The 16905-nt window shown below is 37.3% G+C and overlaps 1 long non-coding RNA gene across 1 annotated transcript; it reads left to right on the top strand.

The window, feature by feature from the left end:
• The first annotated feature begins 2068 nt into the window (after positions 1-2068).
• Positions 2069-6086, top strand: LOC132618629 (uncharacterized). Its single transcript, XR_009574233.1, has 3 exons — positions 2069-2375; positions 4540-4590; positions 5830-6086. It is a non-coding gene; the product is annotated as an uncharacterized LOC132618629 (long non-coding RNA).
• Positions 6087-16905: the final 10819 nt, after the last annotated feature.

Raw genomic sequence — 16905 nt, 5'->3', positions numbered from 1 at the left:
CTCATTCCACAGATCTGAGGCTGTTAAGGAGTAGATCAAGCTTTCAGCAATATCCTTGCTAAGGGAATTTAGCAACCATGCAATGACCATGTCATTGCATCTTCTTCACTGATCATACAGAGGTGAATCCTGTTTCGGAATTTCTAATTCATCATATATAAAGCACATTTTGTTTTTGGCAGAGAGTGAGATGAGTATTCCTTTCTTCTTATTTCCATAACTAGTGCCATCAAAACTAACATTCAAAAGATTCATTCTAGGTGAATCTGATGCACTCAAATAATAAGGATGATTGATTGGAACAACATCAGAAGGCGTCTTCTCAATGGCTACACTGGACTGTTCAGTGGTTCCAGTGTTTCCCGACATACTACTGATTTTTTGGGAAAGAAAAGATAAAATAGGAGATGAAGAAAAACAGATCTGGATCAGACCTGCTCTGATACCATGAAGGAATTGAGAGAAATTAAGAGCAGAAAAAAAACAATTGGGAATTTTTCTTGTAGTATATTTCTCTGTCTTAAAACTGTGTACAAGCTACGTTATTTATAATTGCTAAACTAAGGACTAATGCTGTAAATTATCAATATTACAGGGAATGTAAATATAATGTGTAACAAACTTTTGTCCAATACAAGTGTCATTTATAGGGTGTGGTAGAGTATATGTGTACTATGGTGTATATTTGCATCTTGGGCTGCTGAGAACAGTTCTGTAGACTAAGTGGGCCTTTGAAATAAAAGAGCCCAAATGTCCTTTGGCCCAAACTTGAATGAGAGGACAAGACACAGCTTCTACATTGTTTTATCCGAATCCCATTTGTATGTGTATCGTCTTCCTCGTTTAGCTCAACAATGACATTTTATCAATATGTATGATTGTGAATTTGTACAATTACAAATCTATTACAATTTATAGTTGGATCTTGAGATATTTCAATGATTAAATATCTAATTTATTGATTTATTCTATCTTTGACATGCTTGAATTGGTTACATGTGAGCATCAGTTTGGACAAATATTGAATTTCCTTGATATGCATGTGAAGTGATTAAATTGCGATTTTCAGAAGCATTGAGTGATTTATTGAAATTTTGAGTTGAGGTAAGAATTAGGGTGTTAGAGAGGACGCTGCCATTTAAGTTTTGATTGGGGGATTATTTACTTCCAAAGCATTTAAGGTGTCTAATGTCTTGATTTAGAATTATGAATAGAGGGATTGTAAAATTAGAAGGGGAATAAATTTCATATTTATGCTTGTGTATTTATGGCAGAAACATCAAATTCTGTTGAAATAACATAAAATTAAATAACTATGCATTTTGTATGAGTCCTCTATATTCATTTTGCTTTATTCAGAAATGTAAATCTTAATGAGCTTAAGTAAAGCAACTAGGAAGTGCAATGGACTGATCCAAAGCATATCAATACTCTTCTTTGAATAGATAGATAACAAATACAAGAGCCTTAAAAAGCAGAAAAAATTAGTCAAACTTAGTTAAACGAAACGACATTATTTAAGAATATATATTAATATATTATGATTTAGTTGTAGACACGTGATTTTTGACCCTCCCTGGGTGTTTCACCTTCTAGCGTCTAAATATTTCTTTTAATTTTAATTTTGATGTGTCGATTATTGTATTTTTATTTAGTAGGTTTATTTACGGAAATGAAAATCAAGAAAAAGGGGTCAAAAAACATTTACTATTTTTAGAGTATAAGTTGTTTTTTAAAGAAAGAAAAATTACAAAAAAATATGTTCCTATTATTGTAGTATTTTTACTTAATCAGTTTTGAGTTTTTCTCTATAATTATTTAGATTTTCTTATTTTTGGTTTAAATTTAGTTGATTAATATATTTATCATAGTATTTTTATTTATTCCTTTAATGAAAAGTAAAATAAAAAAATAATTAGAGAACCAATGGTGTGTTACCACATGTCAAAAATTAATCTCTATCCATATCCATGATATATTCCATTTTGAGGGAAAGAATATTCATTCTTGCATGGGGTATTTTGGAAATTTGACCACAAATGTATTTGCTATAAATGGAAAGTTATACTAAAACCTAGATGGACATACATCACCGCCGCAATGACCTAAGAATCATAATCAATTTCTTCACGTTAAAAATCCTACAAGCGCAGCCGCAACTTTTCCAAAAAAAAAAAAAGAAACTCACCAAACCCTTTTTTTTTGCCTCATGTACGACCCATCGAAAACAGCCATGTAAACCAGTGACAACACCAAACCGTTGACATCTAGACCTAGCTATCATCTTCTTCACTAAAGAAAGAGAAACTTTAGAATGGTAGCAACTTAAGAGCAGGAGAAGCAGTTAGCAAAAATGATTAAAAATGTGTGGAGAAGTAAGTATTGGTTTTGTGCTATTAGATTTGAACCGACAGATTTGGAATGGTCTTCATCATGCTTTAATCATTTTTAATTTCTTTGGGATAAATGCTTCAGTATCACAAATGAAATTGGTTGTTTGGTGATGTATAAATTTTATCATGTTTCTTTAGTACTATCTGTTAAGTTAAAAATTGGATAAGTATGGATGTCAATTAGCTTTGGCTAAAGTTTTGTGTCTCTTTCTTGTTAAGTAGTTCCTTTCACCATGTTTGTATATATGTTCGCGTAATAAAAGAATAATTTTGGGGCCTAGATTAACTTTTAAAGCCTGATTAATTAACTTTTTAGTGTGAGGTAAGCGAGATGGGGTGCGGATTAATTTCAAACCCCGTTGTCAAGTATAAAAGAAGAGAGCGGAAAAATCAATTATAAGGGAGCGAAATGGGTTGCGAACATGTTTCAAAACTCGTTGGCAAAAGAGTAAAAAATATGTTATATCCCGTATTTTTGAACGTCGGATTAATTGTAAGCTGAGGTGGGGGCCCACACGTCAAGATTTTTTTTGGGACATGTGACAAGTTATATGAATCACATATGTGAAGTTAAACACAACTCAAGAAGGGCCCTTGGGCCAAATCAAAGTGGAAGTCCTCCAAACGAATATTTTTATGAAAACGTTTTCGGGTGACCTGACTTTGGGGGGAAAAAACTGTATTATAAGTTTGGAATTTGGAAAAATACCAGGAAATAGAAGTTGTCGATAATTGAATTAGCTTTTCATCCATAGGTCGTGGGTTCCCAGGTGACGTCGGTACAAGGAGATATGGACGTTTTAAGGTCGAAAGGTCTGTGGGCTAGGCCCAATTCGGGACCAACCGGGTTGGCCCAAAAAAAAAAATGAGAAAAAAGAAATTAGGCCCAAATTTGCAAGGGGTGGCCGGCCAACATGGCCAAGCCCAAGCCCATGGAAATTATCCATGTGGTAATTAAATAGAAGGACCATTTAATTGTCATGAAACATTAGAAGTTTCAAGACAAAACTAAAAGGAGAGAAAACAAGAAACAAGAGCAAAAAAGAAGGAGAATTTCGGCCAAGCAAGGAGAGAAAGGAAAAAATTTTAGGCCACCAATTCTTGACTCAAAAATTATAATTTTCTAGTATTCTCACTAATTTAAGGGCCCTCTTCAACGTGGTATAATTTTTAAAGAAAGAAAGTGCTTGTATTGGCAAGTGGAAATTTCTTGAGAAAGGTAAGATTTTACTCCTTTTGTCTTGAAAGAAATATATATATATATATATGTTGTAGAATGAGGAAAGGAATGTAGAGTATGAAAAATTGTGTGTTATAGGCATATGTGTGTATGGTCGAAAATTGTGTGGATGAAGAAGGATGGTAAAAATTTTATTTGTTATGTTAATTGTGTTGTTGTGGCCTTGTGATGGAAATGGAAAAATAATGGTTCAAGTTGGTATAAAAATTTATAGAAAAATGGTTATGGGAAATTATGTGATTTTAATATAGTTTTGTGTAATTATGGGAGTGAAGTTCTAAATGTGGATTATTATGTTAGTTGATGGATTTGGAAGGATACTAATCCATATTGGCATGAAAGATTGGTTGTTAAGTTGTTATGAGAAGTTTTGTGATTTTATGGTAGATTTAAGTAATGATGAAAATGAAATTGTTAAAGTGTGAATTATGATTATTGTTAATGAAATTGGAGGATGAAAATGTGTTATGAATATTTATGTCGAAGATTAGAGGTTTCGGATGAATTATGACTTTGGTGGAAAGTTTGTATATTTTGTATATCTTGTGAATATTTTGTAAATATGATATGAAATGCTTCTAAATTACATTGTGATGATCTTGATTAATAATGAACATGAAAATATTGAGATTGGGTTGGAGGTGTGAAGTTGGAATGGGAGTTATTGCACAATGTAGAAAAGAGGAACATTTATGTTAGAATGTATTTTTGTTGTGATTCTTGATGTTGTTGGTGTTGCTTTGGGTGTTGTGTTGATGAATTTGACCGAGTTGAATTCTCGGGGATGTTGTATTTATAGGGGAGGTGCTGCCGAAATTTCGGTCGAAATTTCGGTAGACAAATACTAAATCAAAATTGGAACTTTAAGCCTTATGAAAAGTAATTGGTAAATGTGACCATTTGTAGGTTTTTGACGAAACGGGATTTGAGCTTTGGCGATCGTAAAAGGCAAGAAAGGTATGTAAAGCTCCACATTTTCTTCTCTTGGAATGTCATAGACGTGTTAGGTTTGAATTTGGACCCCGGGGATGACTCTACTCTTCGGAATCCACGATTAAATTTCTCCCTTTTTCATTCAGTGGAATTGAATCGATTATGTTGCTAATGATTAGAAAAGTTGTCTAAACACTTAGAACTTGAGCAAATAGGACTCGATTACTTTAAAACTTTCATAAGGGATATTAGGAAGTGTAAAATACGTAAAATTATGTACGCCGCCTCATTTGACCCGAGGTGGGTCCACCATTCCCGAATCCTTTCCTATTGTTCTACTTGACTTACTTCTATATGATAATTAAAGGAAACTGTTGGTTACCGTTCCGACTACTAAATGGTGGTATTCTAACCACTCCAAGTTTGTTATGAATTGTACGCCCTCTTTGACATAAGATCTCCGCTACGAAAATTCCGATATAAGCATTTTGATATAAGTTTTCTGACATAAGTAGTTTGATGTAAATGTTCCGACATAAGCATTCGCACATAAGTATTCTGGTATGAATATTTTGATATGAATCATCTGATACGAGTATTTGATACAAGTATTCCGGTATAAGTATTCTGACAAAAATATGTGATGTGAGAGATCCGCTATGAATACTCTGATAATACGTTCGATCATTTCATTGAGTCTTGATTATGTGCATCAGTTTCTCACTACTCTGCTCGTGCATGTGCTATGATCTCTTTCACTGAGTCCCGGGCCGGGTATGTTATCGTGCACTTTCTACTGCATTATTCACCGAGTCCCTCACTAGAGGGCCGGGTACGGTATGTATATGTATATCTGATGAGGATGTGGTGATGTGTTGATGTGATGACGGGCTACGGCGGCCAGGAGGGCATTTGATGATTCCATTCACCTAGTCCCTCACTAGAGGGCCGGGTACGGTATTTATATATAAATATATATGTGTGCATGCATATGGTGTGATTTGCTTATATTACTGAGTCCCGTAATGGGCCGGGTACGGTTTGTGATATTGGCATATAATTATATATGTTCATGCATATGATTATGATGTACTTATACCACCGAGACCCCTATTGGGCCGGGTACGTTCTATACCTATTATGTTCATACTCACATTTTCGATTTCTGTTCTGGCTTGTTTACTACACTCCCTGCTTTACATACTCGGTACATATTCCGTACTGACCCCCTTTCTTCGGGGGCTGCGTTTTCATGCCGCGCAGGTACAGACGACAGGTTTGCTGATCCGCTCGCTTAGGACTTTATTCCGCTATTTTGGAGCGCTCTTTTATCCGGAGCCTACATCTTGGTATAGCCTTCTGTTATTGTGTATATATACGCCATTCAGGGGTACGACGGGGCCTTGTCCCGCCTTATGATTCTGTTATGTTCTGTAGAGGTCTGTAGACACACATGTGGGTTCTGTATATGCTTTTGGGTTGTTATGATCTGTGATGGCCTTATCGGCTTCTACGTGTTATACTTGTGCCTATGCGATATTTAGTAACGCCAATTGAAGTTTATATTGATATACTCTGCTAATATGCTAGCTAGGGCTATTGGGCACGTTTGGGTGTCCAATACGGGCACTAGTCATGGCCTACGGGGTTGGGTCGTGACAAAATATTAATAAAGAAATAAGTCTCGGATTTTAGAGACAAATAATTGCTTCTAATGGTAGACTCTTTAGGCATGTCTTAAATTGCGTTGACCATGTGGATAGACCCGCTTCTTGGTTAAATGCATATAATTAAAGAAAAGTCATGTGGGTCATCCTGTTCATTGACACTCTAATAATAATTGTGTTGACCATGTGGACAGACCCGTTCTTTGGTTACATGCATGTAATTAAAGAAAATTCACATGGGCCATCCCGTTCCTTGACACTCTAATAATAATTGTGTTGACCATGTGGACAGACCCGTTCCTTGGTTAAACGCATATAATTAAAGAAAAGTCACATGGGCCACCCCGTTCCTTGACACTCTAATAATAATTGTGCTGACCATGTGGACAGACCCGTTCCTTAGTTAAACGCATATAATTAAAGAAAAGTCATGTGGGTCATCCCGCTCCTTGACATTCTAATAATATATAATTAATGAAAGACCTTGTGTGCATACACACTCCTAAGTTTAAACAATTAAAACGCGTTTTATTCGAGAATTAATTATAACCAAGTATAAGCTGATAAAAGCGTCCGTGCTAAAACCACGGGACTCGGGGAATGCCTAACACCTTCTCCCCGATCAACAGAATTCCTTATCCTGTCTTTTGTTTTCGCAGACCAAAAATAAAGAGTCATTTCCTTTTGATTAAGGATTCATAAGGTGACTTGGAACACCAAAACTCAATTCAAAGTGGCGACTCTGTAAATAAATAATCCTTATTCAAAATAGTCACTTCAAATGGAAAAACCCTTTAAACAATAAAAACTCGTGTGTGTGTGTGTATCGTGCAGGGCGAAAAAAGGGGTGTGACATCTCTGGCGACTCCGCTGGGGACAACCAGAATTCGAGCTTTGTATATTGACTTTTATTTGGTATATTATTTCTTGGATATATTGTGGTTGCTGGCCTAATGTGCTCTTTGCCGCTTATTTACCGCTTTGATTTTTTCGTGATTGTATATATAAACTGTCTTCTCTCTCGCACCCCATATGAGTCTTTTAATAGGTAGTATGTTGTGTGTGTTAACTAGCTCCACAAAACTTTCTGTCTTGAGATAAAGCCATTGTGCTAACCAGCTCTTGGTGAAGGATTGTAGTCACACATGCTTTAGGCGGGGAGAAACACCAGCGAAGCCGAAAAGTTCTACTACCGGTAACCTGGCCCTCCCTTGCTCGAGTTGTCCGCTCGGGTAAGCCAGTCTAGATACCTTATCCATTAGGATTTGAAGCCTAGTAGAACAAGCCACATGCAATGGATATCCCTAGTAGGCTCGCATTGTTTGCATCACGTGCATTTGACTTAGAGGACTCGACACAGGGGCCGGGTTCCTCTAGGACAGGTACCCTTGTTTCAGAACAATATGTTCATATTACGTGCTATTTGTAACATTATTTGGAAGACCTTTGCATGTTGACCGATTTTTATGATGATTAGAAACAAGAAGAGAGAAATAAGGGAAATGCTTGAGGGAATAGAGGAGTGTCAAAAAAGAGAGGAGAGGAGAAAAAAAGGAAGGGAAAAAAAACTTAAATGATATTTCTTGTTCTTATGAGTTGCTTTTTTTTTGGAAAATGAAAATTCTAGAAAGATTTTAGTTTGCTTAGCATAATTCAAGGGTAGAAAAACCAAAAAAAGATTTTCCATTCCATATCAGTTTTCTTAAAAAAAAAAAAAAAAAAAGAAGAAGAAAAGAAAGTGAAAAAATAGAGGTGTTTCAAGTCAATTTAACTGTCTAATCTGAACGAACTACGCACACCTGATTCTCGCCTCGATGAGATACGTAGGCAGCCCTTGTTGGGGTTCGGTGATGTTTATTCAAAAATTTAAAAAAAAAAGAGTTTTTATTATGTACTCAAAAATTCAAAAAAGGGATAGTTTTTATCTTTATTTAAATAAACCCCGAAAAAAGAGTTCTTTTAATGCCCTATTAGAAAAAAAAAAAAGAGAGAAAAAGATAAAAAAAAATATGTTTTCCTTTTACGTATCTTTTAGGATTCATTCTTTTGATAATTCAAAATCAAAATAGTTTTTTTTTAGACTTTATAGTTCTTTACTTCAAAAAAAAAAAAAGTCTGTTGATTACTTTACGCCAAAATTTTCCGAACTACGCAAAGATCTGATTCATGTTTAATATGATGTGTAGGCAACCCAAGTCGGGTTCGATCGAATTATTTTCAAAAAAAAAAAAATCCAAAAAAGAGTAGTTAAAGAAAGGTAAATGAGTGGAGAGAAAAAGAGAGATAATCATAAGGAAAAGTGTGGAAGGAAAATGTGTGAACCGAGAGGTGTGGAATGAAAAACATGCAAGAGCGGAAAGACAAATCGAGCGAAAATGGGGATGATACCAAAAAAATGACATTGTTACCTTTAGAATCATTCTAGAATTGATAGTTGTGGATATGTGCATTGCACGCAGTTCCCTAACCCACATTTGTTTTTCATGATGTTCGATTTTAGAAAGTGGTTGGTTTTGTGGTACACTGGCAACACACATCTACTTCACTAGATCAAAAGGAAGTGTGCCAATGTCGAGCGGAATTGAACTCCCAATAGTCAGTACTGAGGAAAGACAAGGACATGAGGGTCAACAGGAATTAACCGTTGTTGAGGAAAATAGGTTGTTGAGGCAACGTATGGTGGGGATGTTACAAGAATGTTTGAATGGTAGGCAACCGCCCCAGGAAGTCCCTGGTTTTTTTGACATCACTCCTATGAAACATGCATATATTCAGGCCTCACTCTCCACGTCAGAAGATCTAGTGTACCCTTCTGGGTTTGCTCATGGTCTTGGTGAATATACCGATTTGCCTAACATCACTGAAACCTCCACAAGTCGTCCTCCAAGGGTGAAAATAGGGATTGATATTTAGGGTATCGCAACAGGGATTAAGCTCAAATAAAATCATTTTGATTAATTACATATTGATTAGCACATCAGCGATTCAATGACAAAAACTATTACTCCCTCCGTTTCAAATCTATGTGATATAGTTTGGTTAGGCACGGAGTTTAAGAAAGAAAGAAAGACTTTTGAAACTTGTGGTCTAAAACAAGCCATATATATTTGTGTGGCTATAAATCATTTCATTAAGCTTAAAAGGGGAAGTTTTAAGCTAAATTATTTTTAAATATAGAAATATATCATTCTTTTTTGGGACAGACGGAAAAGGAAAGTGTGACTACGTAAATTGGGACAGGGAGAGTACTAATTTTCTTCACTGTCAAGAATTGAGAACCCGGACAGACAACATATTTGACTGATTCAGATATTATTTTTGTATGAAAATAATTTTCAACAAGGGGTTTAAATTTAGAAAAAATTGCTTGAACCTCATTTTTACTTTTAAGCGTGTATGGCCAAATGTATTTTGTAAATTGATCAACAAAAATTACATAATATAATTTTTTGTCAATTGACAAAACATGTGACGACCCCCCAAGATCACTAAAAAGAATTTGTAAAGACTTTCTGCTCACTAGAGTGTTCTGAGAAAAAGGTTGCCGATGGCTTTTATTAGAAGAGCAGGAATTACAATAATCAAAATATTCAGAATTTGAAACTGGAACATAAAACTTTTGTGAGAGTGTTTTAAGCACTCTTTTATTTGGATGTCCTAATTTTCTATGCCAAGATTGTTGAGATTCTGCCATATAAGTTTGGTAGCTCAAATTGCGTTGGAATCCTCCAGCAGGCCACTCGTAAAGTCCTTGTTTATTTCGGCCTCATGCAAACATTGCCCGCATGCTCAAATCCTTCATAAGAAAATCACAGGGAGATAATTCCATGGATGTCAGATTATCTTTGCAAAATTGAGACACAAATATAAGGTTACGTTTAATTTTGGGTGCACAGAAAGTATTAGAAAACAGAAACTTTTTGTTTGAAGCATTTAATTGAACATGACCAGTGTGAGTTATAGGGATTTTGTTACCTTTACCCATGGAAATATCGTTAGTACCAGTGTAGTCATCTGGACGTTAAAGATTCTGAGCATCAGCGGTAACATGATGCGAAGCTCCTGAATCAACAATCCAAGGCATGGGAATAAAATTTTCTCTGGCTTCCAAGTGATTGTGGGAGCATGTTAGACATATATTGGCAGTATGCCCAATTCGACCACATAGCTGACAAACTGGACGATTTTGTTGATAGACCATTGGACGACAATTTGGTGATGACGCCGGTGCATTTTACTGCTTGGGATGTTGCGAACGCCATGGTTGTCCTCGCTTATTATTGTGAGGTGCAAAATTGTTGGATGAATGTTTTTGTGCCACTACAGTTGTAATCGAGGCTTGATTAGACTTTTTATGCTTGAGGAGAAACTCTCTGTTCAGAAGCATATTGTACAGTTCTTCATACAAGATGGGTGTATCTCGCGCTTGGATAACTGTTGAAATTGAATCATACTCAGGTCCTAGACTGCTGAGTATTTTGGTTGCAAGTTCATCATAGGGTATAGAAGCTCCACCCGTTGCCAGTTCATCAGCAACATTCTTGATCTCGCGCAAGTACTCTGTCATATTGCGAGAAGTTTTTGTGATTGTAGCCAAAGAGTTTCGGAGACTGAAGACCCTTGTATGTGATTTGTTCGCATACAGATTATGCAATGTGTCCCACGCTTGCTTGGAGGTGGAATTTTTTCTAATTGCAGAGGTGATCGTCGGATCAAGCGATGCCATTAAGGCATTGCGAATCAACTGGTCCTGACGGAACCAGATTGTCACGACCCAGACTGTATGGCCATGATGGGCACCCGGGCCCCACCTGCCGAGCACCGCTAAATATGCTTTCCTATTATGATCATAAACAAGAGTAGACCTTGGGGTCACCAGATGAAAATCTGCTAAATCATATGAGAAATATGCCGAAAAAAGGGATGAGCCCAAGAAGACATACTATACAACTATGCTAGTCAAAAACTGTGCAAGCCGAGAAGGCCATCATGAAGTACTATACAACAAAAATATAGGCTGAAGGGGCCATACAAGTCTAACTATACCATGACTGTCTACAAGCCTCTACTGGAGTATCTAACATAATAAGTACCCATGTGTACACAAAAGTATAATGTACCAAAAACACAACAGCAACTCCGGAACAAGAGAAGTGCTCCAATATTAGCTGAGCAGCAGCCTACAGTGGCGGATCGTCAATCTGACTAGCTGAACCTGCGGGCATAAAACGCAGCCCCCCTAGGAAAAAGACGTCAGCACGGACAAAGTAATGAGTATGTAAGGCATGAAAGTAATATGAAAGAGACATAAGAAAACAAAAGATGAAATGAATATAACCTGTATGTCTGAACTGTTTCATTGGGCTAATGATACACATAAATACTGTGCATGCTGGCATAAGGGTCATACATATATATGTGTAACGCCTGTCGAGCCTCTGTGGGAACCCCATCGTATCATATTGGCCTCTGTGGGCACCATCATCATCATCATATGACAACTGGTCGGATGGTAGTGTGTATATAATGCCGTCACCTACCCCATACCCCATACATATATAATACATAATATATGCGTATATAACGCCTGAGGTGTCATAGGTCTGTACATATATATATATATATATATATATATATATATATATGTAATGAAATGCAGTGCAAAAATGTGATAAGAGTACATCCTGAATCTGTCGGAGTGACGGAAAGTCGTTACACCTCCGAACATCATTATGAGATAGCATTTTCATCAATAAGTAACTCTACGAATCATACTGAATCTGAAGAACTTACTGAGAATAACATTCTAGAACATGAATCAGCATGGAACATCCCTAGCTACTAAGAATTGAATTCATTATGGAGTAGCGTTACATTTACGTTCCGTTTATAAGGAACATGCCAACAAAAAAGGAAGAAAGCAGCCTTAACATACCTCAAGTCATCCAAGTAATCCAACAATGAGCTTATCACAATTGGAGCGCCAATCCTATAACAAATGAATACGAGAAACATCTAAACCTCTCTGAAGTGCGGCCGTCATACAATCATTAATCAAATGTGGCCCAAGTCCACTCACAAATCGGTGTACCCGATCCTCCATCTCAGCTACAATCGTGGGAGAATACCTGGATAGTGAATTAAAAAGAAGAATGTACTCCCGAACACTCATATTCCCTTGGCGTAAATTCAGAAATCGATCAACTCGAGCCCATCGGGCCTCTGCTGGCAAATAGTGTTGAAAGAAAGTCTCTGTGAACTCTTGCCATACTGTTGTAGGGTGCATTATCCCCTCTAGACGACACCTAAGTCTCATACCGCTGAACAGCAACATCTCGCAATCGGTAAGAAGCAAATTCTACTGGCTCAGTGTCTGAGCATGCATTACCCACAATGTCCTCAGCATCTGATCTATAAAATTCTACCAGTCGTCATCTGGTTTCGATCTAAAGATTCTGGAGGGTCCAAATTGATAAAGTCTCGAACCCTAGCACTAACAGCCCTATCACCATAACCAGTACCCGTACCATGACGCTGTGCCTGAGCGGCCACTAACTGAGTCAATAACCGAATAATGTCTCGCATCTCCTGGCCTGATGCATCATGTGGAGGAACTGGGGATACTGTAGTTGTAACAGCCTAGGCCACCGCTTGTAGAAATTGTCCACTTTGGGGCCTTCGCCCCTCACGATTTTAAAACGCGTCTACAAGGGAGAGGTATCCAAGCACTTATAAAGCACTCTTCGTTCTCCTCCCCAACCGATGTGGGATTCTCCTAAACCGATGTGGGATTCTCCTAAGGCAAGCCTTACACTCACCCCCCCTGGGACTTAGCGTCCTCGCTGAGGTTTGCCCCATCACCGGCCCAACACCGGCTCTGATACCAACTGTAACAGCCCAGGCCACCGCTTGTAAAAATTGTCCGCTTTGGATCCTTCACCCCTCACGATTTTAAAATGTGTCTATAAGAGAGAGGTATCCAAGCACTTATAAAACACTCTTCATTCTCCTCCCCAACCGATGTGGGATTCGCCTAAACTGATGTGGGATTCGCCTAAGGCAGGCCTTATTGAATAGTTGTTGTCAAATATATTTATTTATATATAGGAAGGCTATGTTTCATGAATGAACTAGGATGAGTAGTACAATTAATTATTTATAGAATAATGCCAAGAATTCTTCTTTGGGGGACAATATGATTATGGGAGACATGACTGTACTTATTAGGCTTTGGGAATAGGAATATTTTTTAATAGCGGCCAGTACCTTCCTAGATTATATTTCTACTTTGCACAGTGAATTCATTTGGCAGTAGGAACTATCGTTGAGTGGTATTATAGACTTGGACTTTATAATTTCGTGTGTTAATACATGATGGGATTTAGCAGAATCTCTATCATCGTTTTTGAGGTTTTCTTTTTGTGTCAGTAAATAAGGGGTTAGTTGACTACTAGCAGGACAATTAACAGACTTTGAATCTGAGGTTATCTATAATAATGGGTTTAGTTTTTTCGGACTAATTTGGACCCATTATTTATGTTATTAAATAGATTGAGGCTATTGGAGATCGTTTGAAGAGATTTTGGCATTTCAAGAGAGGTTTACGTTCCGGTTAAAAGGCAAGTGAGGCTTAAACTCTTAGTTTGCTTGCTTTTCATAAAAATCATATGGTTTGTGTTGTATGTAGGCATTTAAACCGTTTAGTTCGTGTGAGTGGGCAAGCATGATCTAAGTTGGATAATTTCCAAGTTTTTAAAGTAATGACCGTATGAGTCCTTTAGCGTAAATTCGCTTAAATAGATACTATTTATATAAATGTAAAGTTTAGAAGTGGTATTGATTGGATGTATGTTCCATTTATCGTATCTTCGGAGGGGCACACTTCCATAGGTCCCATTGATGTTGAGTGAGAGATAGATGCTAGAATCTTAAGTGACCCGGGTAAGATGGGGGAAAATAATTCCCTCTCCGGAACACGGGGTAAGACATAGGTAAATATGTACTATGTTCCGTGAGCATAGATTCAGATTTAGAGTATTTCATGTTTTGCTTGTTTATGCTTCATGATTTCAGCTTTAGCTTCAGTGTTTGTATATATTTGATATACTTGTACTGTGTAATTGCTTTTATGCATTATCAGGGATTTCAAAGACTTGCCCCAGGGGTAAGCTGAGAGTGTCGATGATCTTGCTGGGTCTTTTAGACTCACGCTTGTTGATGTTGTATGTGTGCAGGTATGGTTAACGGTGACCGGGTAGCCAATACTTGATTCATTCCAGCTTTGTTCAGTCCAGTTCAGTCGAGTTGAGCCACCATTCGATCATGGCGGCCTCTTCTTCTTTAGTTGACTTGGTAGTATTCCGATTTACGCCTCGTACTTTTATATTCAGACTAGTAGTTCCATGACTTAGACATTTTTATGGGGTTTATGGGCAAGACTCAGTAATTGTATTTCGCTTCCGCACTTTTCCTTATATTATGAGACTTTGTGTATTATTCATTTATTCGTTAATTTTCGCATGATTAGCTTAGAGGGTTCGCCTTATGGGTAGAAGCTCGACGGGTGCCCGGTCACGGCCTGAGTGTTAGATTTGGGTCATGACAAACTTGGTATCTAGTAGAGCCTTGCGGATTTCGCCCTCGTACTATAAAGCTTGAAGTATGGACAATGATATATTTCGTGTTCTCCCCTACGTGTGGTGGGAACACATTCACCTAATTCAGGTGCTAGCGAGTAAGAATGTTTTCTCCGGGAGTTACAAAGAAGTTCGAAAAGGTTAGAGGTAAGCCTAAAAGATAGGCTAAAACATTGAAGACGACTGGAGTTGAGTACTAGCTTACAAGGTTAGCAGAAGTATTCACGAGTTACTATACAGATTTAGAAGACTCTAAAATTTTGAGTTGGGTTTTAAAGATAGATCTCTTTATGTTTCTTGAAGTGGGAGCAATGGAGCAACAATTGTACCTACCACAATCAATGGCACATATAGCAAGGCTACGAGCAAAACAAGAACTACGGTTCATACATGTTATACTGGAGAGAATGTGGGCATAATTAAGTGAATTATCTTAAGTGTAAACAATAATAGGAAATGGAATTTTAGCACAGTTACAAATTAAGACGACGGTTTTATGTCACATTCATGAAAGTTGACTACTACAACTCAACGAGGAAAATTAGTTCTGTTCAGCGTATTCAGTTGGCTATGTAAGGCTATCGAGTATGTTATATATGGAGAATCGACATTGACATTTCAATCTTCATGGTTGGCTGAATCAGATAAGCCTACTACTACAACATATTTCAGTTTAGGTTTTGGAGAGTTCCGGACTACTTAGCAGTAGTGATTATAAACCTTCAAGGATTTTGCACTTCAAAAGGGTGTGTTAAAGATGAGTTTAATCTTGTTAAGTTTCTGTGCTGAATACACCATAGTTAAGTGATATCACACCTCATTAAATTGATTTTTATTCATCTTCTTACGATTAGTATTTATCTTCTTAGAGTGGGCATACTTTCCCACATAGTCACCGGTGTATTGAGCGACAACCTCAGCATAGCAGGGCCCTTTTTCCATCACAATTAGATTTGCGTTGAGTACCAGGCTCAGCATAGCAGGGCACTTTTGCCACCGCAGTTAGATTTGTGTTGGGCGCCAGGCTCAGTATAGTCCCATAGTTAGTTATTTCTTATGACCAGTAGGGAGTAGAGTGCAGGACTGTTTTTTTTAGCTGAAAGCACCTTCAGTTATAAAGTAAGATGTTGAGCATGACTTAGTGTACTAGGTTGGCTGCGCTTCAGTTTGAGTAAGACGTGGGGTATGGGATGTTTTTCCCGCATCAACAATATGAAATGTCAAGTTATAGAGGATATTCACTGCATTTAGAGGTCGTGAAGTGACCGATGTTGAGCATGAATTCTTTTCCATTAACTAATATATGTTATGCTTTAGCTTCGCATAGCAAGAGTTCAAGAAAGATAGTCAGAATGTTGATAATTTGTATTATATCCAAGGAAGAAAAAGGAAATTGAGTCGTATGACGGGTTGTTATAGGTTAAGCACAAGTGGGGGAGTGTCTTGTGATATACCGAGCCAATGAAAGATTGTTGTTACAATTCTAGCCGAAGAAAGACCAGCGAACCTAACAGGATTGGTTGAGGTGATCAAAAGGTCAAGTTGAGCACGGATCGATTGTTTTCATCAGATTGGAGCTTAGTCTTATATGGAAGTGAATACACAATTGCATTCAGGCAAGGTTATCCCTTTTATCAAAAGTTTAGTAAAGGTTGAGAAGTGTATGTTTAGCTTGTATAATGGTGCCTTGGATGCTAGAGTGGAGTTTTACTCTTGACACAGTTTCACGATTTGCAAGTTCAAAAAGATTCTTTGAGATGTATATGATGTTTTACCCTATGAAGGTAATAAAATTCTGACTCGATATACCGAAGCAGTTTTTCTAGACCTATTAAGGTCACTACGAGTGTTTTTGGAAAATCTTTAACATAGATGACTTGTCCTCAGGCTTTCTGGGCTTAAGGAACCAAGGGTTCAAATCAATATTGGTGTTATTGCTATTGCAGTGATCATATGATTACAGTTTTCACAAATACTAAGAGTACTTAGATGTGTCGAGTGTCATACCCCTTTTTAACCGGGATAAAGTAGAGTAC

Source organism: Lycium barbarum, chromosome 11 (genome assembly GCF_019175385.1).
Source record: "Lycium barbarum isolate Lr01 chromosome 11, ASM1917538v2, whole genome shotgun sequence".
NCBI classification, from domain to species: domain Eukaryota; kingdom Viridiplantae; phylum Streptophyta; class Magnoliopsida; order Solanales; family Solanaceae; genus Lycium; species Lycium barbarum.
Note: the sequence above shows the minus strand (reverse complement) of the source record. Positions and strands in the feature narration are given on the sequence as shown.